Below are 18,967 nucleotides of genomic sequence, written 5' to 3'. Positions count from 1 at the left end.
CCTTGGCGTTTTCCCCCCATGCTCTAGCCAGAATGATTTTACTTCGGCACAGTAGTGAGGGGAAATGCTGGCGTTGTTTTGGCGGAGCAGACGTGCGCTCACCATCTGCTGACATACGTACCTGCCGCGCTGTGCGAAAAGTGGGGGCAGCGTCGTGTCCCCATTCTCCTCTGTCTCGCTTAAACGCTGTTTTTCGCCGCGGGATCGCACACCAGCCTGGCCGACTTCTCTATCCCCTTGTTAAACTGGTCGATTTGGTGAAAAGTTTTGATTTCTGGAATTATTTTCTTTCTTAGCCCAGGGTCTTCTGTTTCGTGACGAAAAATTATAGCAAAACTTTCAGTTGAAATTTATAAATTACTTTTTTTTCAAATTTGCGGTTGTTGAAAATTGTGAACAAAATTTTTTTTTATTTCCTTGAGGCTTTCTTTGAGTTCAGTGCCGCATTTTTTTGACTAAAGAGTAAGCGAAGAGGCCACAAACCAGAGAATAAACTTCAAGGTTCGTTTTCTTACCATTCACATTTTCTGCGATTGGCATCACTCACACCTTCGTAATTTCTTAGCGCATGAAAATAGAAATTGAGGAGTGCAATAAATCTCTCGTTTTTTTAAACGTGAAGTACTATATGTTAGTTATTTTGTAAGAAACATTTTCATGTAGCTATGCATGCATAAAAACTGATCATCTAAAAAATAACTAATAGCGTCATATACAGAACAGGGCTTTGTGAACATGCTGGCATAAAAAATTTTGCTCACTTTCTACTCAATTATTTAAGACCTTGAGGTAACTTGACGAGGTTTTATATAATTACCCAAGAACTGCGCCAGGTATAGCTAAAAATAAAACGCATTACTGAAACTAGCGTAGCAATTTCATATTCGCACCAAATTTAGTTACATATTGCAGGCATAAATAACAAAAACACTTTTCATTGCCGCGCCCCCTTTCAATCTCGCCACGTGTCTGTTAGTAGCACGCCTGCGGCTGCTTCTTTCCAAACAGGCTTCGCGATCATGGACTCCATCATGAAACATGACGCATGCATGATGCAGTGAAAAAGCATGCGGCTTTTAGCACACTTAAGGTACGCTATTCTAAACACGCCAACATGACCGCGCAAGAGCTTACCAGACTTCTTTCTACCCGAATCAAATAACTACATCTGTCATATTACGAAACTCTTTTAAGTACATAATAAATGTCAAAACGCGCCATTCAAACATGTGCTATTATCAAAAGAACGCATTTTTTTGGGGCGAATGAACCTGCCGGCGCGCCGTGCACACCGGCTCAAAGTGATACAGTGCCGATCGACTCCCATATTTCGCGCTTTACTACCGCAGCCCATTCCCTGTTAGCCAGTTTCGTAATGCGGTATTTATCTGTGAGAAACCTGCGGAGGCTAGTTTAAATTTCTTTTTATGCTACTACGTGGATCCAACAGTGACGCAGCTGGTCAATACATGCTGCTTCTCCAGTGCGCAGCTATGATGCAGCCGCCGCTAGCTGCGGTAGGCGCGGACAGGCGGAACCTGTTTTGCCTACCATGCGAAAGTCGCTGCTGACATCAGCGCCACCGCATCTTCGTGACGCCGCGGGGTGAAGGAGGTCTATACACACCTTACTTTTGGGTGCGTGTTTTCTTGTTTGCAATGATGCGTAAGGCATTATTATACATGGATTATCACCTGGTATTCTCCTGCGGCAGCTAAATAATTTATAATTGCGTTTCTTTCTCGTGCTGTTCCGGTTTCGGTTTCAACAGCCGAATGAAGACTGTGACGTAAACGTGTACTTACAGGTCACGTGACACGCGAAAAAACGGGAATATAATCGCTGCTTCGTTGTTATTCTGGGTTTTGATGAAGGCTGATTTCAGCACTGCAATAAATTAAAACGATGAAGCAGAGATTTTATAGATGCTTTTTCCATGCCTTACGTGACACATAAGCACTCTCTGACGTCACAGCCATCGTTCGGATGTTGAAAGCGAAACTGAAACAGCATGACGGAAAAAATTTAATTATAAATTATTTAGCGGTCGTAGGCAAATATCACATGGTGATCAATGCGTAGTAGTGTCATCCACATCATTGTCCAGAATAAAACATGCCACCAATATTAGATGTCTATATTTCTTAAATTCTCTGTAAACAATTAACCATCTTTTAAGAAAGAACCGATTCCCCACCGACATAAGTCCCTATATGCATTAAAATGATAGAGGCAGCGCACAAAGAAGTTTCTCCACGCTGAAGAAACCTGCATAATTACATGATCATTGAAGAATCTGAAGAAAATATGAGGATTTCTTTACCACATCATTTAATAAAATGCGATGGCATTTAGTCTAACATCCTTTAATTTTGAATGAGTGCCTAATGCTCTGCCGACTTTCCCGCCGAAACTCTCATTTGAACCGGTTTAATTGCCCTTATACGGTGCGCATTATTCATCACCTTCTAGAATGTTCGAGTGCCTTTCTTTGGATCATCATATGAGATCACAATAATCAATGACTGAAAGCCACCTTAGCCCATTTTTTTGCCTACTTCCAAAATTATGGGTTCCGTTAGGAATGATTGGCGGCGGGCCACGCGGCAAATTTTGGCGATCCTAACGTTCAAAGCAGGCAGTGCCCTATGATTTGTTCACTGATGGTCGCGCAAACTTGATTAGGTCAGAACCCTCTCAAACGCATTCATAGATTGCGGGAAGCCCTCATACCCCTACTGGAGCAGTGCTGCAGCGGTCAGGCTATGCGCAGCTTCCCTGCAGGGGGTTATTTGAAACCCAGCCATCAGAGAAGCTTGTGAAACCCAGCTTGCTTTTCCCGAACTCCCGTAAGGCTCATGCGCAGCGCCATGGTCGGCAAGTGGCACCTGCATTGAATAGTTTTAAGAACGTCATAATATCACGTGATCTCTTTCGACCGTTTAGATAATTCCATGGGTAAATTCAAATTTTATCGTGCTGTTTGACTGGTCAATTGGAATAACGTGACTAGCGACCGTCCTGTTCCCTGTCTCTGTCCGTGTCTGGGTATAGCGCTAGTAAACGTGTGATCCTGAATTCCTGATGTCGTATACTGACCAGTTAGAGAATTTCGTTACAAAAAAAATCAGGAAACCGCCACACAAAATCTAAATTTTATATCATTAAAAAATTTTAAATATAATTGACCACATTATAAATGCACTTTTGCAATTCAGGTGCCTCAGCTTTTGGACAAGTCCCGCACGGCACTGCTACTTTAGCATCAATAAAAAATATTGTGTGGTCCTGCCTGAACACCAGGAGCTCAGATTGCACAAATGAGTGGACTGAATACTTGTGCAGTGAGCCGTTACTGTCACACCACAAGCAAAAACACCAAGCTTGTGTCTCTTAATCTAAACTACGTGTATTTCTGCCCGACCGTAGAGAGTATAGGGGACCGAAGCTTCGCAGGGGGGCGCTGCAGGTGCCAGTGAAAAGCGTCCTCTCCGGCCTACTCCCCAAAATATACCGGGCAAGCCAGTCACCCCTTCCATTGAGTAGCTGCGTGAGTAGCGCACTTTCTCTTGAAAAAGGCGACTTTTGCACATGCGTTGCACGCGTTGGCCTGCCTAGAAAGCTTTCGCAGTCGCGTGCTTTCTCCCTTGTGCTTGAACGCTGGCGAGCTGCAGAGGGTAAGAAAAATATACAAGAACAATGTAAAGAAATGCGAACAGCGCTGAGCAGTTGGAATTTATCTTCAATGCACTAGTACTTGGGTGGTAACCAAAATATGCTAGAGTGGTGAATTATTCTATCATGGATGTCTCTAGCGCATTTGTGTTGCGAACCAATTATAACCGTGATGGAAATAAAATCCAACAGCGGAGGGTTTAGGCGCGGTTGGGATTCAGGTAGCGTAGTTGGGCCGGAGAAGGGACGAGGAAGTCGGAGACTGAGTTAGGAGGAAGGCAAGGAAAACTTTATAGAAATTATTTGCATAATGTACAAGTAAGAGCAAGTGAGAATGCCTCTCAGTTAAAGGGAGCTTCTTAGCAGACGGGAGTCTCAGTACGAAACTGGCAGTCCGTTAAGTACCCTTCGTATTCCCCAGATCCCTGACTGGGGAGTAAAAAAGTTCGGAGAACGATGTCCACTCAAGCGAGCAGACCAACACCCCGGTGGTACCGCCCACGGCAGGTGGCGGTGCTGATGCTTTCTCAGCTCGGTCGAAGGGAAGCGGAAAAGACAGTTCTCGAACACTGTTTCATCGATGTCACCACAGCTTCCAGGTAGTCGCCCCCGTGAGAAAGGAATGTAAAGCCGTTTCCCAGCAGGCGGATGAACGACCTTGCATTCCCCCCACCTGTTGTCCGAAATGCGGGAACTCTGTCGAGTTCGCAGCCGTCTGTCAAGTATCCTCAGCATGACCGTTGAAAGCATCACTCCGTCCAGCGACCCGGGGGCAGTGTCGGCCACCTGGCGCCGCCATTGTCGCCGCTGCTTAAGCGAATGGCAGTTCTTGCAGCAGTGTTTCTTTCCGAAGACTCATTTGCCTTCACGTCGGTTTTCTAGGAATACAGAAGAAAAAAAATCAACGTATGATCTCGCCCTGTGTCGCCGAGCTCACCGACACATAAAACGACACATCGGGAGGTTAGAAAAGCAGATATGGAGGAAGTCCTATTCATCACTGGATCCTCGCAAGCCTCTATCGCGAATTTGGCATGTTGTTAGAGGTCTGCGTTCACCCTGCAAGAAAGGCACCCTTTCAGTGCCATAGCCTTTTATCAAAGCCACACTGAAGCAGAGCCCACGAAACACAAAAAGTGCTTGTAGAAATCTACAAGTCATCTACACCAAGACGTCTTGACGCCTACAAGAAGCATCAGCAAGCATTTATGTAGCCATCCGATATCTTGAAATCCTCCTGTAGCCTAGCCAAATGCAATGTTATCTGTCAACTAGAAGAGGCTCACTGTGACATCTTGTAGACTTCTGTGCAATACCATTTTAACTATCAAGAAGTTCTTGTGCTCTTTGCTGATATAATTCTAAAACATCTTGTAAGCATCTATGCAATGTACTTTTTAGCTTTATAATAGCGATTTGTAGTTTCGGTTTGTAGTTCAAGCAGTTCATCAACCAGCGGGCCCAGGAAGCTGTTCAAGTATGCAGGCTTCTGACTTCCATGATGGCACGCAACCAAGAATACTCTGCTGTCAGGTATGCTGTCCACCCTCACTAAAATTGGCCAGAACTGGCTTTGCGAGCATTTGCTCAGTGGAAGGCCATCAATAAAAAACATGAAATCTAAGCTTGCGGGCAGCACAGACAAATCTACTTTTGGTCAAAATGCAGTTCGTGCTGTTAGAAATACTAAAATACTTATAGCAACAACCTTGAGAGCTCTCAACTTGAGCCAAACACGGTGTCTTAAGTGTTCGGGCATCAGCTGCATGCGTTTTCAATATCTTCAGCAGGGAGGCCAACGTTTGCGTAATATTATGCTCACATGCCCAAACCCTCAGGTGAGCAGCTACTTCGTCTGTTGAGTTTGCATCTATTTTGGCAGGCTGATCACTGCTGCTATCAATGCTGTCACAGTCACCTTTCCGGTGCATTAGAAAAGAACCTGGCCTTCCTTCTTCAGGTTCGCCTTGCTTAGGAGCAGCGCTCGGTTCCTCTCTTATGTCCAGTGATCCGGTCTCTACTTCGATGTTGCCTCCAGAGGATCTCACCGCCATTAATTCATTTCATTTCATTTTATTTTATTATCTTAAAGGACCAAAAAGAGGGGTATTACATAAGGGGTGGAAACAATTAAAAGCACAGATTCACAATAACAGGAAAGTTTTTTACATTTTCAGCGAAAAGACTTGGGAAAGTGGTGATGGCAACATTGTTTGGAAGGCAGTTCCAGTTTGCGGCTGCACGAGGAAAGAAGGAATCAGAAAGAGTGGCGGTGCGTGAGCGTGGACGGGCAACTTGTAGGAAATGGCTGGTGCGATGAGATATGCGTGCTGGGGGAAGAATATAAGGTGCGATGTGCAAACGGCTGTGGAAGAATTTGTGAAATAAAGACAGGCTGGCACAGCGACGGCGGAGCGATAAGGGTGATAATCCGGATTCACATCCGAGTGCAGCATTATCCATGAATGATAGTGCCGCACTCGTCTCCTTCCCTTCCGGTTTGGCAAAGCAAGGCTGAATGGCAGCATTAAGTCTACGGTACCTATGGGTCTGGGTTACAGCATCGATACTCTTTCTTTTTCTTTCCATAGCGTCTATACTGTTGGGCAATTGTCAGCCAACTAAATATGAAAATAAAGATCTCCAGCCTCACTCAAAATGAGCCTATACTCCTGCAGTTGTACCATGTAGATCACCAGTGGATATGACGAGTTAATTTAAGGCACCACTATATGCTAAAAAACGAGGGGAGATCTGCGCATGAGTGCAGCGCGCGCTTTCACCTGGGCTTAAAAAAATAGAAAAAAAACTAGGGGAGAGTCCGCGCGTGATATGAAGCGCGATTTCACCCTCGATTATTAGTGTGTACGTGGACCTGCGTCCAATGAGAGCAAATAGATCTCACTAGTGCCTGTCTTGGGTTAGACAGCAATGTCGTCACGCACGTGCACAAAACTCGCGCCCTGCACCGCGCACGTGGCCGACTCACGCCGCGCGCATCGAAACCGAAATTATACAGGATATTTGCCAATTAACTGACGAAGCTCCACAATTATTTCAATTACTACCTAACGGAGCGACTATAACAAAATCCGTCTTCGAAGCTGCTTGCTGAAACGCCCGCGGCTTGTTCGGCAATCAAAATGCTAGAACAAAGAGAACCGGATCAAAACTCCCAGAAAAGAGAGGGGTAGGGTGAGGCAGCGAGTAAAATAGGGTTATGGTTGAGGCCAACCAAGTGGGGGTGGGAGAGGACCGAGGGCGCGACCAATGCGCGGCCGCGCTGTGATGAGTGAGCCGCGCCAGGAGCAGCACGGGCTGGCGCGGTAAATTTGAGAGCTTTGTAGACGCAGGCTGCGCAGGCCTCGCTTAACTCGATAACGTGTTTTCATTCATTCATTCAACGACCACAACATTGAGATATTGCTTGTTTCGTTATTTATATGCCTAATTTCGAGCAAGTCAAAGGTTTCATACCACTTACCATCCAAATACCTCAATTTCCGAGCGCGCAGAGAGACGCGTAGAGCAGACGACGCGGGGCGCAGGCGCTCTGCTGCAAACACAAAGATGGCCTCGAGCAGCGAATTTAGGATGGGGTATGCGCTCAAATTAGGACAGAGGCTAAGCTGGAAGAGCTTTAAAAATCTTGACGACTACGATCGAAGCGAAATTGAAATGTGTGAAAGTGTTTTTGGCCATGATCATGAAAGCCTGATCCTTACAACCTGGCCACTAAGGAGGTGCCTGATAAGCATCACATTGCATTTCAGTGTACTGAACTGGTGTAAAGTGGTTATAACCGCGGATCGTTTCAATTCATATACAGGGTTTTTCACGTAACTTGAGCTAAGGATTAAAGGAAGCGGCGCACTAGAGATGAATGAAACCAACGACATATTGTTTACCACCGTGTGGTGCTCCTAAAAGTATTTATTAAATTGCGCATAATTAGCTAACTGCATACAATTAATTATGCAAAAAAATATAATATTCAATTTAGGGTCACATGCATTTCATTCAGTTCTAGAGGGAGGTTAAGAAAAGCTATCCAGGTTTTTGTGGCAGCGCATCTCCTAGATACGTACGCCCATTTTTCTGATATTTAAAGGCCTACAGATTTGAATAAAAACTCGCGACAGCGCTCATGCACTACCATATTCCAGCGCTACGAACCGTGTTTCGTATGAACGAAGCGTGCGCCCCGACCGTGCCCAATTATAAGCGGACGCCGCTCAGTTCGACGGGCTACACAAATAAAGAAAACGGAGGCTTCCTTGAAGTACGCGATTCCGCTGTTTTTCCTTCCTTCTTTGTTCCGTATGTGTGATGGCTCATTAAAAGCTCCATCTGAATTACCTGTCGCTGGCCCACCTATCACTTGAAGCAGATCACGGTGCGCGCTTTCCACGTTTCGGAAGGATGCGCTGACGCACTTTCAAGAGTATGCTGAAAGCGGCGTCGGCTGTTCACTTTGACACGGTGAGCACACTTGTGTTGTTCATTCAGAAAGCGTTTAGGAGCGCCACAATACGGTACCGCAAGAGCGCTACCAGGTTTTTTTTTACATTTTTACATTTAAATAGCTCTCATTGAATGCCGAAAAAAAAGACAACTTAATATACGTTGAAAAAAAAAACTGCATCGCCAAATTGTTTCGGAACTTCCTATACAGCTTAGCGAAACGCACTTGACCTTAAAGTGGCCAATAAAAATTTGGCATAATCGAGACTTTTTTGAAGAGGTTGTGTGTTTCGTGGGCTAGGTAGCAGAAGAATCTGCAAAATGGCCGTGGGTAAGACTCAAGCATCATCAAATTCGGAGGTATTAGGGCCACCTGCGCAAAACTACTATTACGATCTGCTCTTCACTATGCCTGAATTAGACGCCGCTCTTTCCTCATGTAGGCATCCATCTGCACCCGGTCCTGATGACATTTCTTACTCAACTCCTTGGTATGGATGGTCGATCTGCGCTGCATAATTGCAATGACACAATAATTACCGGTAACGTCCGAGAACACTGGAATATCAGCCGCCTGGTTGCTCTTCTCAATCCTGGAAAGTCTCCTTATGAGCTTGCCTCATATCTACCAGTTGCCCTTGCAAGCTATGTTGGAAAAGTTATGGAGCGAATGGTGTTGGCGAGGCTTGAGTTGCATCTTGAGAGCAAATCCCTTTACCCGGGCATATTGACCGGGTTCCGGAAAAGACGACCTTCAGTTGGCAGCGTCATCGACCTTGTTTCGAAAGCAGAACACGAAAAACATCGCCGCAAACTCGAAGCGGCTGTCTTCCTCGACATCAAAAGGGCTTACGACAACGTCCTTCATGGCGCCATTATTTATGCACTTGACGACTTGGATGTTGGCGGCCGGCTCTGCCTGAGGATTGTGAGCTGCCTCAGCGGCTGCTCAGTCCATGTATCTACGGCAACAGAGAGACCACTCGTCATCAGGCCTACCGCGGAGTTCCACATAGAGGAGCCCTCAGCCCAACATTATTTAATGTTGCGTTGACCGTTCATTTAAGTGCACATGCTGATGACATCTGCATCTGGGTTTCTGGTTTCACACACCCACAAATGCGAGATTGCAGCGAGCTGCGACACCTACGTCGAGATACCTACGACGCCAATAATGTTTATTATTAGCACCGGAAAAGTGTGCTGCTGTCGCATTCACGCGCAAATCTGCTTTCTGCTACTTGATAACACTACACGAAGCGAAGACATTTTCTCCCACCACAGATTCTTGGGCATTATTACTCACCGTGGTCTGTACGTCTTGGTCGAGGCGCATCAATATGCTAAAGCAAAGACCGACTAGTTTTTGCAGTGCCCCACGCTTAGCAGAAGGCATGAAATGGGGTCCAATTGAGCACTGCTTACTAAGATTATACCAAGCTCTGTTCGTAGGCTACAATCAATACAGCGCCTCCCCGTACTGTTTAATAATGTTACGTGGCGGCCAGCCGAAGAAAGAGACACGATGATTGATGGCAGTCGGATGATTTAATGGCTGCTGGAATAGCGCGAGCGCTCTTGCCCGCGCAACTGCACAGTTCGTCGTCTTCTTTGTCACAATATGGGCACTTTTTACTTGCAGTCGTTCGAGAGCCTGCCTTGTATTGTAGAGACATGCCTTGTATTGCAGCGGTGCAGCTCTAACAAAGGCACGCTAGAGGAAGCACATGCCTGCCCAATATCGGTATATTTGTCATGTGACCCGCTTCGTGTGTTTTTACGCTTACTTACCCGACACAGTTTTCACCCAATGATGAAGATTCTGCATTGGCGGCCGGATAGCAGTTTTTCAGGTGCTTCATTAGAATTTTTCATTCCGCTGCCATCAGCCTCAAATACCATCCGGCAATGCCCTTCGATATCATCCCGTCAAGTCACTGTGGGTGATGGCTCAGCTTACGGTATGCCTCCATGTTCCCGGAATACTAAAGAAATCTATAATACCAGTCTGTGCACTTAAGCAACTTGACCTGGCGTATATCTGGTCAGAATATCAGAACGACGTTCATGTATACACTGAAGGATTTGTCACCAATGAGATCGACAGCAGCAGTCATGGTGACACCCGATCGGCAGATCACTCTCAAATTCATTCCAGGTCACATTTCAACGTCAACGGTCGCGTAACTTGTGACTCTTACGGAAGCGATTTGGTTCATCTGCTGGGAACAACCTCAAAGGCGGTGTATATTCACAGACTCCAAACCTGGGCTAAATTTTAGGACGGTTTCTACAGCGCACCGCCCACCTCTCTCTGGCAATAGAGATCGCTGAGCTCCTCTCATCTGCTCAAGAAAAAGGTCTCAGAATAGTAGTTAATAGATACTTGGACACTGCGGGCACAATGGAAATGATAGGGTCGATGCTGATCAGTAAATAGTGCTCTCAGTGACGGCCTGTGCACAGTTGTTTCTTTTTCTAGACCGGACACCACTTCCTTTCTCTCGACTGCATGAAGAGTGTGACAGCGAGTTACTGGGCCCTGACACACTCGGTAACATACGCCTGAAAAAGACTAGATACGGGAATTAAATTTTGGGCACCGCGTTGAACTCCGCAGTCTCATGCTTCTTTGACACACAGACTTTGTTTAGATGTTGCTTTCAAGCGAAAGAACTTACATTTAATTGGACGAGCGGACAACCCGGACGGTTCCACTTGTGGCATGGCCGAGACTGTGGGGCATGTGTTAGTGGTTTGTTTGTCCGGTAAATGCGCGCCGAAGACTAACGCTGGCTACTTCGTTGAAGCGTTTGGATACCACGCCACTCTCTGAGGTGTTACTCCTAGGCGCTTGGCCGCGGCGTTGCAAGAAGCCCAGGCAATACGGGCGTCTCCGCATTTTTTGAGCGACACGTAGGGGCCTCGACTAGCGGTTGTGATGCCATCAAATGTGCGTGCAAAGAGACATCTCCCTTCGCACCAAATCATCACCCATCATCACCCATCACGATCCTCTTCTCCCCTTCACCAGTGCAGTGTAGCAGGCCATCATTCTGCCTTCGTTTCAATAAATTTATCAATCTGGTTTATTCAAGAGCCCGCGTCTCAATGCATTTAGGCTGGAAGACACGCCGGGCATAACTGCCGCGCTGTTCAAATTTCTTTCTATCGCGACAGTACACTGCGATGTAGGTTCAAAGCAATAGCTACCGGACAGTGAATTTTTTTATTTTTTTCGCAGCGCAAACAGTGAATCAGGTCAACTCCGTGGAGCAGATTATTGACGAAAACAGTCACCAACACGGCGAGGTGTGTGTAGCACATAATTGAAAATAACATTTACGAAGAGAGATTCCAGGTACATACCTTTTTTGGAAAGGTAATTTTCGCAATATACTTTTGTTGAATAAATGAGTAGTGAAGTGCACGCAACTCTGTTGGCCAAATAGGTGGGATTTCATTGCGTTTTTCGCTGCATAACAATCAAAATAACGTTTACTTGAACATTAAATGAAGTGCCCATAAATCAATACACGATGATGAAGAGAAACGAAAACACTCACAAACTGCGGCTACCACACAGCTGCTCTCTTATAGCTAACAATAAATTTTCTAGTTTGGTTAACCACTAGCATTGAGATAAATGCTTGGTTTGTATATGTTAATGCCGATGACGGCGCACTACCACTCCCAAAACAATTTTTTGCGGAGCCATCGCTTACACGCAAATGCTCATTCATGATCAAGCAAACATTTCGACTTTTGTTTTAATTTTTTGACATCAGTAAAGTAGCTTCGTAAATTGGGCCGTGCATCTCACGACGGAACAATAAGGCGATAACTGGCCTTACCTCAAAGGTGTCCGCATAAGAAAAAAAAATGTTTCGCTAGCGCGAGCTCTACGACTAAACATTGCCTGCGTAGCGAATTACAAAGAAAATTGGTCAGAACATATTACACGTGCCGCATACAAACATGTTTAGCAAGAGAATAAACTTTACTTGACCCTGCACACAGCAGTTGTCCAGGCTTGCAGTCTCTCGTTCACAACCATACCTTCGAAATTGGTTTTGAAAAGTAATTGAATTGCATTACGAATTACTTTCGTAGAAATTTCTGAAAAGTAAATAAATTGCGTTACAAATTACTTATTTCACAAAGTAATGACATTACATTAGAACAATTTCACAAAAATCATGCAAATTATTTTTAAATTACTTTTTTAATTTCGATGTATTGCTCGTATTTCCTTTCATTTCGTTGTGCCACCACTGACCTTCAAAATGGGCGTTGGAAATTTTGCTCTTTAATGAATGGTAGCACTAGTCCATTGAACAGGTACTTAGCTGACGTAGTTGAGGTCAACTTAATCGCAAAACATATATAATTGCTTGCATCACTCTTCAATCTGAAGTTCATCGTTCAGTGCATAGTATGGTCCCGCGCTCTTGATTTTGAAGAATTTGTTATCTGCGTAAACATTGGGAGTACATAAACTTCTTGTATTCACTCTCATCGTCCCGGAAATGCACCAGGGCACAGACAAGATGCCAAATCTACTGTTGAATTGAGCCGTTGTGGAGGCATGTCGCGGTTACACTGTCATTGATGTTTCCTTTGACCTAGAAAAAAAAAGGGGGGGGGGTGCTTCGAATACGGCCACAGAAGGTAAGTTTTCCCAAAGACTCACTCACAACCAGGTCTGTTAGATGTCAGTTGATACTTCAGCTCAGTGAGGCGACATGACAATAATATATAAAGCAGTCTAGAGGGAAGTACTCGTTCAAGCACTCTCATTACGTATGTGCGTCTCTCTCCTGGTGACTCTGCAGCATGCCTGTGTGTATGACTATACACAGTGCTGGAAATTGCGTAGCACTCGTAAAGATTCTTCACCAAGGCTGTGCCGATGCTTGTGCGCACATCGCCTCTCGGCCGCATGTGCCACTTCGCTGGAAACTGGAATGCTCGCTGTTGCTGGTCGCGCCTTTCTCTTGCTTCCTAGATGTTCGACTCGCAAACACGAGGTCAAAGCATGGCCGATTCAAGGACCAGCACGGACTCATTAAGCAAAAGTTAGTATTTATTTACTTTTGGCTGAAATTACTGCTTTGAAGTAATTCATTACAATAATAAATAATCAGCCCAGAAGAATAATGAATTATATTACACATTACACAAAAAGTAATTAATGAGTGTAATTTAGTTGCAGCAATTTAAAGAAATTTAATTACTGTCATGTCTGTTCTCGACAATTTCATACTCAACAATTCCGGACAAAAGCATTTTGAATGGGAAAGACTGTATGAACGCATTTTTTTATATATTGAAAGATATGACTATCTCCCTCTCATCTACAGCCTTGCAAATTTGCTATTGAAGTTTTTGCTATCGTCAATATTTTTTTAAAGTGCCTTAACATTTACCAATATTCAAATTACAGGACATGTCGAGGAAATCTGTAGAATTCCTCCAGCAGCTCTTGACCCTTGGTGTTCAGAAAACTATTGTGACAGCTCCCAACACAAGTTTCTCCACTCTTTGAACATCGCGGAAGTCCATCCACGACTCACGAGCGGCAAACCACTTTTGTACACTTGTGAGCAGGACGGCATGTGCTCACAATGAAAGAGTGTACCAGCGGTGCGAGCAGCACTCTTACTACTCCAGACGCTGCTGCTGACTCGATGCATTCCACCGGCGATATGTCCGGCGGACTGACAATTTTGAGCATCAGTTTTCTGTATTCTTCCAGTAGCCCTAATTTCATAAGATTATTGCTCTATCTTTGTTGTTCTACATTCCTGTACCCAGAACGGCGCAGTACATTACCGCTACTCGCTCCAATAGTGATGCTGAAACAAAGCTGCGGGCATGATATCAGCGGATCATTGGAGAAGCCCACTATCGTCGATGCAATGGTTATGAACATTAGGCTCATTACATTACCCTTCTGGCCCAAAAGAACTCAGTTGTCCCAAGATTAATGTCTCCAATTTCCAGCAATCAATGGGGATTGCTAATGCAGCAAAGAAATTTTTTTTTCTATCAGAACACAGTGAGGCCTCTCCATGATGCATTGACAATTAGTGTCACTGCAATGTTTTTTGGCGTCGATCAAGCTTAGCAAAAGCGAAGATGCAACATGATGGACTTCAAGATCACATCACAAATCACACCCTCACTTTCATCGAACGCAGATATACAAGACTGGTTCCCCCTAGCTCTGCTCAAACTGCCTAGAAACAGACTAAATAAAAAATTTTGGCCGCACTTATTATGTGGTGGCAATGCGTTAGCATTAGGTATACTCCTTGCTTTGTCATTTATAATTACTGTTTCATCATATTTGCTTATAAAATTTAGCTCATTAAAGCCAACTGCTGAGAAATTTTGCTGCGCTCTTTTATCAGTTATTCTGAGTCATTTTTACTTTTGATGACGATGAATATGAATTTTTTTGGCGCAAGGGCATCTATAGCCAAAGAGCGCCATGGCGCAAGGTATTTCAGATTTCTCAAAGTAGGGTAAGACCCATTTCCTAGCATTTCACCCTAAATAAGCCAAGCTGCAAACCAGGAGAAAGGTTGCGTTCGTTGTATACCCAGGGGGTACCCGGCTGCACAGGGGATCGAACCCCGCACATCCCTCATGCGAGGCGGATGCTCGACCCTTTGGTTGAGCTTTTGCTGAGCTTTTCTTGACATTAATAGTCCTTACCAATTTTACAATGATTTTTTTCTGTCCTTCCTGTGGTAGCCACCTTCCGGCCTCCACTCTTCTACATTACAAGTGGAGAGGGTAATTTCTCCCTGCCCATTTTGGCACCCGACAACGATGGCAGGTTTAAAGTAGCGGCACGTGGATCTTTCTACCGGCAAGTTCAAGAGATTCCAGTGTACACAACACTACGCCGCCAGACACCGCTGCACTCTTTCTTCATGGTGGGGCTTCAAAAGCTAACGCATTCAAGTACATCAAGCGCTACAAACCACCTAAAAGGAACTGAATGCAATGTTTGCGGTGGTAATTTCCCAATTCACAGTATTTGACAAAAGTTTGAGGAATGCAGATTCTAGTGAAAAAAAATTCTCCGTTGCCCCACCAGTCCATCAGCTGGCATTATTTCAGTGGATGCAGCATGCGTTTCCCCTCGTGATTTAGTGTCATACATTACCGTACTTTGGCCGACTGCTCAGAAATTTTTTGCAGCGAACTTGCATACCGCAAGCTTTTTTGCATGGCTAAAAAATAATCACACGCAAACACATTTTTTTAGCACGCAATAAATGTTGCGTTTAACATACTACGAACTAGTACAAAATTAGCCATGACTTGTAAACACAAAGTGCCGGCAGCACAATTCGTTCTCACAATGAAGCGATTCAGGGCGAAAATTCCATAAATACGCTCCTAAATCTCGGAAAATCACAGCGTGACTGCCAGAAGACTCCTAGAAAAAAGGTTTTTCCAAAGTGCGCAGTCCGATGCAGTTGATACCACTGGCAGCTGCTGGCGATTCGGGGCTTCAGGTCGCGGTAGATGGCATTGCGAAATCCTGCCGCCACCAGCTGCAGTCTCAAGCATGGAGTTCCGTTGGCGGCGCTCTCCCGGTCGCTGTACGGCAGCCATGCAACAGCCTTTGACCAACATGGGAAGACCCTGCGTGGCAATCGTCCAACACATAGCAACACAAATTCCCAAACTAACGAGAGGTGTCATGTAGTCTCCCCACAACACTTGCTTTAATCTGCCTAGTTGTAATTTCGGAAGCAACACTCGTTTACTTTCAACACGTTTACTAGCACACAGCTCAAAGCTCCAGTGGGACATCTGGGAATCTAGGACAAGCATACAATGTGGGTACAGGCAGCGCCGGCTCTTACTCAGCAACATCGCTGGGTTCTGCGTGCTAAAGGCGGCACTACAACGCCATCACTAAGGCATGTCCTACATATTCAGAACATCCCCTTCGTGTAATTATCTTTCTCGCTGTTTCTTCCACAGGAAACGCACCGTGCCCAGCTCAGCTTTACTACCTTCAGCTAAAGAAGCCATATCGAATAGAAAGGCAGCCAGCAAGACTTTCATACCTCTTGCCAGAACTGAGGCGGCGAGGGGTTACAATATGTCGTGGACCACAGTATGAAAACCATATCTGTTGGAATAAGTTCTTCCATTGCCCAACCTCCTGACACCCATGCCACACAGACCTCCCCACCTCCCCCTGCCACATGAAAACATTTTATCAGAACCGTAACTGAGGTTGAGGCTGAGCTACTCGCTACAGAATTTGTGAAAAATATACAGGTGGCCTGGTTTGTTCCCCGCCCAAGCCTGTGGCTTGTTTTGCCTCATGGCCATTTCGAATCTTCCAAAGGCGACCACAGATCGTGATCTAAGCGGTCTGGAGCCCGGATCTTCAAGAGGTTAAACAATAGTCGAACGACACGGCTTAAAAAGGGACTCTCTCGGCTGTCTACTAACGCGAGAACATTATGGCTTCCATTATGCGGAAAATCCGGTGTCTGCACAGAGAGCGAAAAATCCCTGGGAAAGTAGCCTAAATGGGGCCCCAAGGTCAAGTGACCTAGTGGCATCATCACAACCTGCCCACTGGACTGTGAGCAAACTGACCACCGTGGCAGGTGGCAGTTCAGTTAACAATTGGTCGCAAGAGGTTGCTCAGAAAGAGCAACCTGGTACTTTAGCGCCACCAGTGTCAACACCTGCCGTCACCAGCGGGCAATGGCGCATACCTTAATTGCTGCACCTGCGCAAGGGGGTGAAGGCTTCCAAGAATCTATGGATGTAAAGTTGAGAATGACGAATAATGTTATCGTGTGATACCCTTCAGGTGGAGCTTAAGTGTCCTTTCCAGGGTCCGTATTCAGAATTTGTGTCATAATAAAACGCGTAAGAATCTGCCGCAGCGGCCACACCAGATTGGTTGAAACACCGGAAGCGGATGTGTTGGTTTAGATAGAGTGAAAAAGTCGAATAAACCAGACGGTGACATCGAAAACCTAGCGTCACAGCAGATGCTCAAAGACAGCAAAAATGGTGGCCTGTCTGAAGCGGACATAAACTAGATAAAAACAACCCAGGTTGCGGGGCTTTCGCTTCGTCTTATCTTGCCTATAAAAAATCGGATGGATGATTAATTTGGCCTGTTTTTGATTTCGTTGGACGATTCAGTAGCTGCCAAGCCTAATGAGCACCGGTTTGTTGTAGAAATTGTTCTCTTCTTTCAAACCGGTTGGTGCCACTAACACCAAAGTTATCTCGTCTGCGTACGTGACTGATGTAATATAAACCATAATGTAAGCAAACTGCTTGCGTTTACTGCACGCAAACGAGCATTTCCTATTGTGGAACTCTCAGTTAGCTGTTGAAGCGTCTTTGCATCATAATCGAGTGTAATGCCTGGCAGCGTACAGGAAACTGCTCATGTGCACGGATAGTTGGTCACCAGCGAAGCGCTACAACACAGACTTGTTTTATACTGCAGAGGTGGTTTTTCGGTGTCCCTTACGGTTCTCAAATGCCATGGTGGTGTCATTTTTGGTCCTGTCGCACTGGTCACGTTAAATTTCACGGCAAAGGGCAACAGCGCCGCTGGACGTTTCGCTGTGGAAACCGCAACACACTGACATCCTGCCACCGCTCACAGTCGCAACCTGAGATAGGAATCCTCACGAGGGCGAACTCTCATGAGGTGTCCTCACCCTCACCTCATGAGGATTTCACTCGGTGAGGTGAGGGTGAAATAGGATGGGTGGATGAATACGTGAGAACGAGGGTGAGGGAGGAAAGAGATGGTGAGGTCAGGGCGTGGGAGGGAAGACATGATGAAGATAAGGCGAGAGAGGGAAGACATGATGAAGTGAGGGCGAGGGAGGGAAGACATAATGAAGAGAAGGCGAGGGAGGGAAGACATGATGAAGAGAAGGCGAGGGAGGGAAGACATGATGAAGAAAAGGCGAGGGAGGGAAGACAAGATGAAGAGAATACGAGGGAGGAAAGACGTGATGAAATGAGGGCGAAGAAGGAAAGACATAATGAAGAGAAGGCGAGGGAAGGAAGATATGATGAAGTGAGGGCGAGGGAGGGAAGACAAGATGAAGAGAGGGCGAGGGAGGGCAGAATTCACTGTTTGAAGGCGAAGGTGGCGGCCCGAACCGTACTCCGGGCTGACGCTTTTCTCTCCGCCGCCTGTTACGAATTCCCATTTTAAAGCGCTACTTCGTAGGGTAAAGATACTGGGGAAGACATATAGCCTGCACTCTGGAGGTACACGAGGCATACACGAAACGCGGGCACAGGACACCTCCGTCGCCGTGATGTACTACACCGCTGAAAAAAGCGCTCTTCTAACGCGAAAACTTTTTTAATTGTGTAAAGTATTCGGTGAAACACCCTGTATGTTCGATTACAAGGGGCCACAGGCCAGGCCGCGCGGGTGGCTGCCAGTCCAACAGGAACCATGGTAGCGTAGTAAACATTTTCATTATCAGCCCAGAGTCTCTCGGATGATCAGCGTGTAGAGTAAAACACGTAAAAATTATACCTAGTAAGGCTGTTGAATGCCCAAGTTCTATGCCTGCTTTGCCAGAACGAAGTCCTATTTAAGATCAGTGAAGTTTCATAGAATTTGCTGTAGTGCAAAAAAATGCTTTTTGCGCAATTCCACTGTCAAATCAAAGCCTCTTAGCGGCATTGGTGTGGAATTTTTTATTCACGCTGTGAGTAGTTCAGTACAGTCATATCTTATTTCTGTAATCTATATACTCTGGAACTGCGGTGCCACAATGTGGCGGGCAAA

Source organism: Amblyomma americanum, chromosome 1 (genome assembly GCF_052857255.1).
Source record: "Amblyomma americanum isolate KBUSLIRL-KWMA chromosome 1, ASM5285725v1, whole genome shotgun sequence".
NCBI classification, from domain to species: Eukaryota; Metazoa; Arthropoda; class Arachnida; order Ixodida; family Ixodidae; genus Amblyomma; species Amblyomma americanum.
This window is presented reverse-complemented; position numbering follows the sequence as displayed.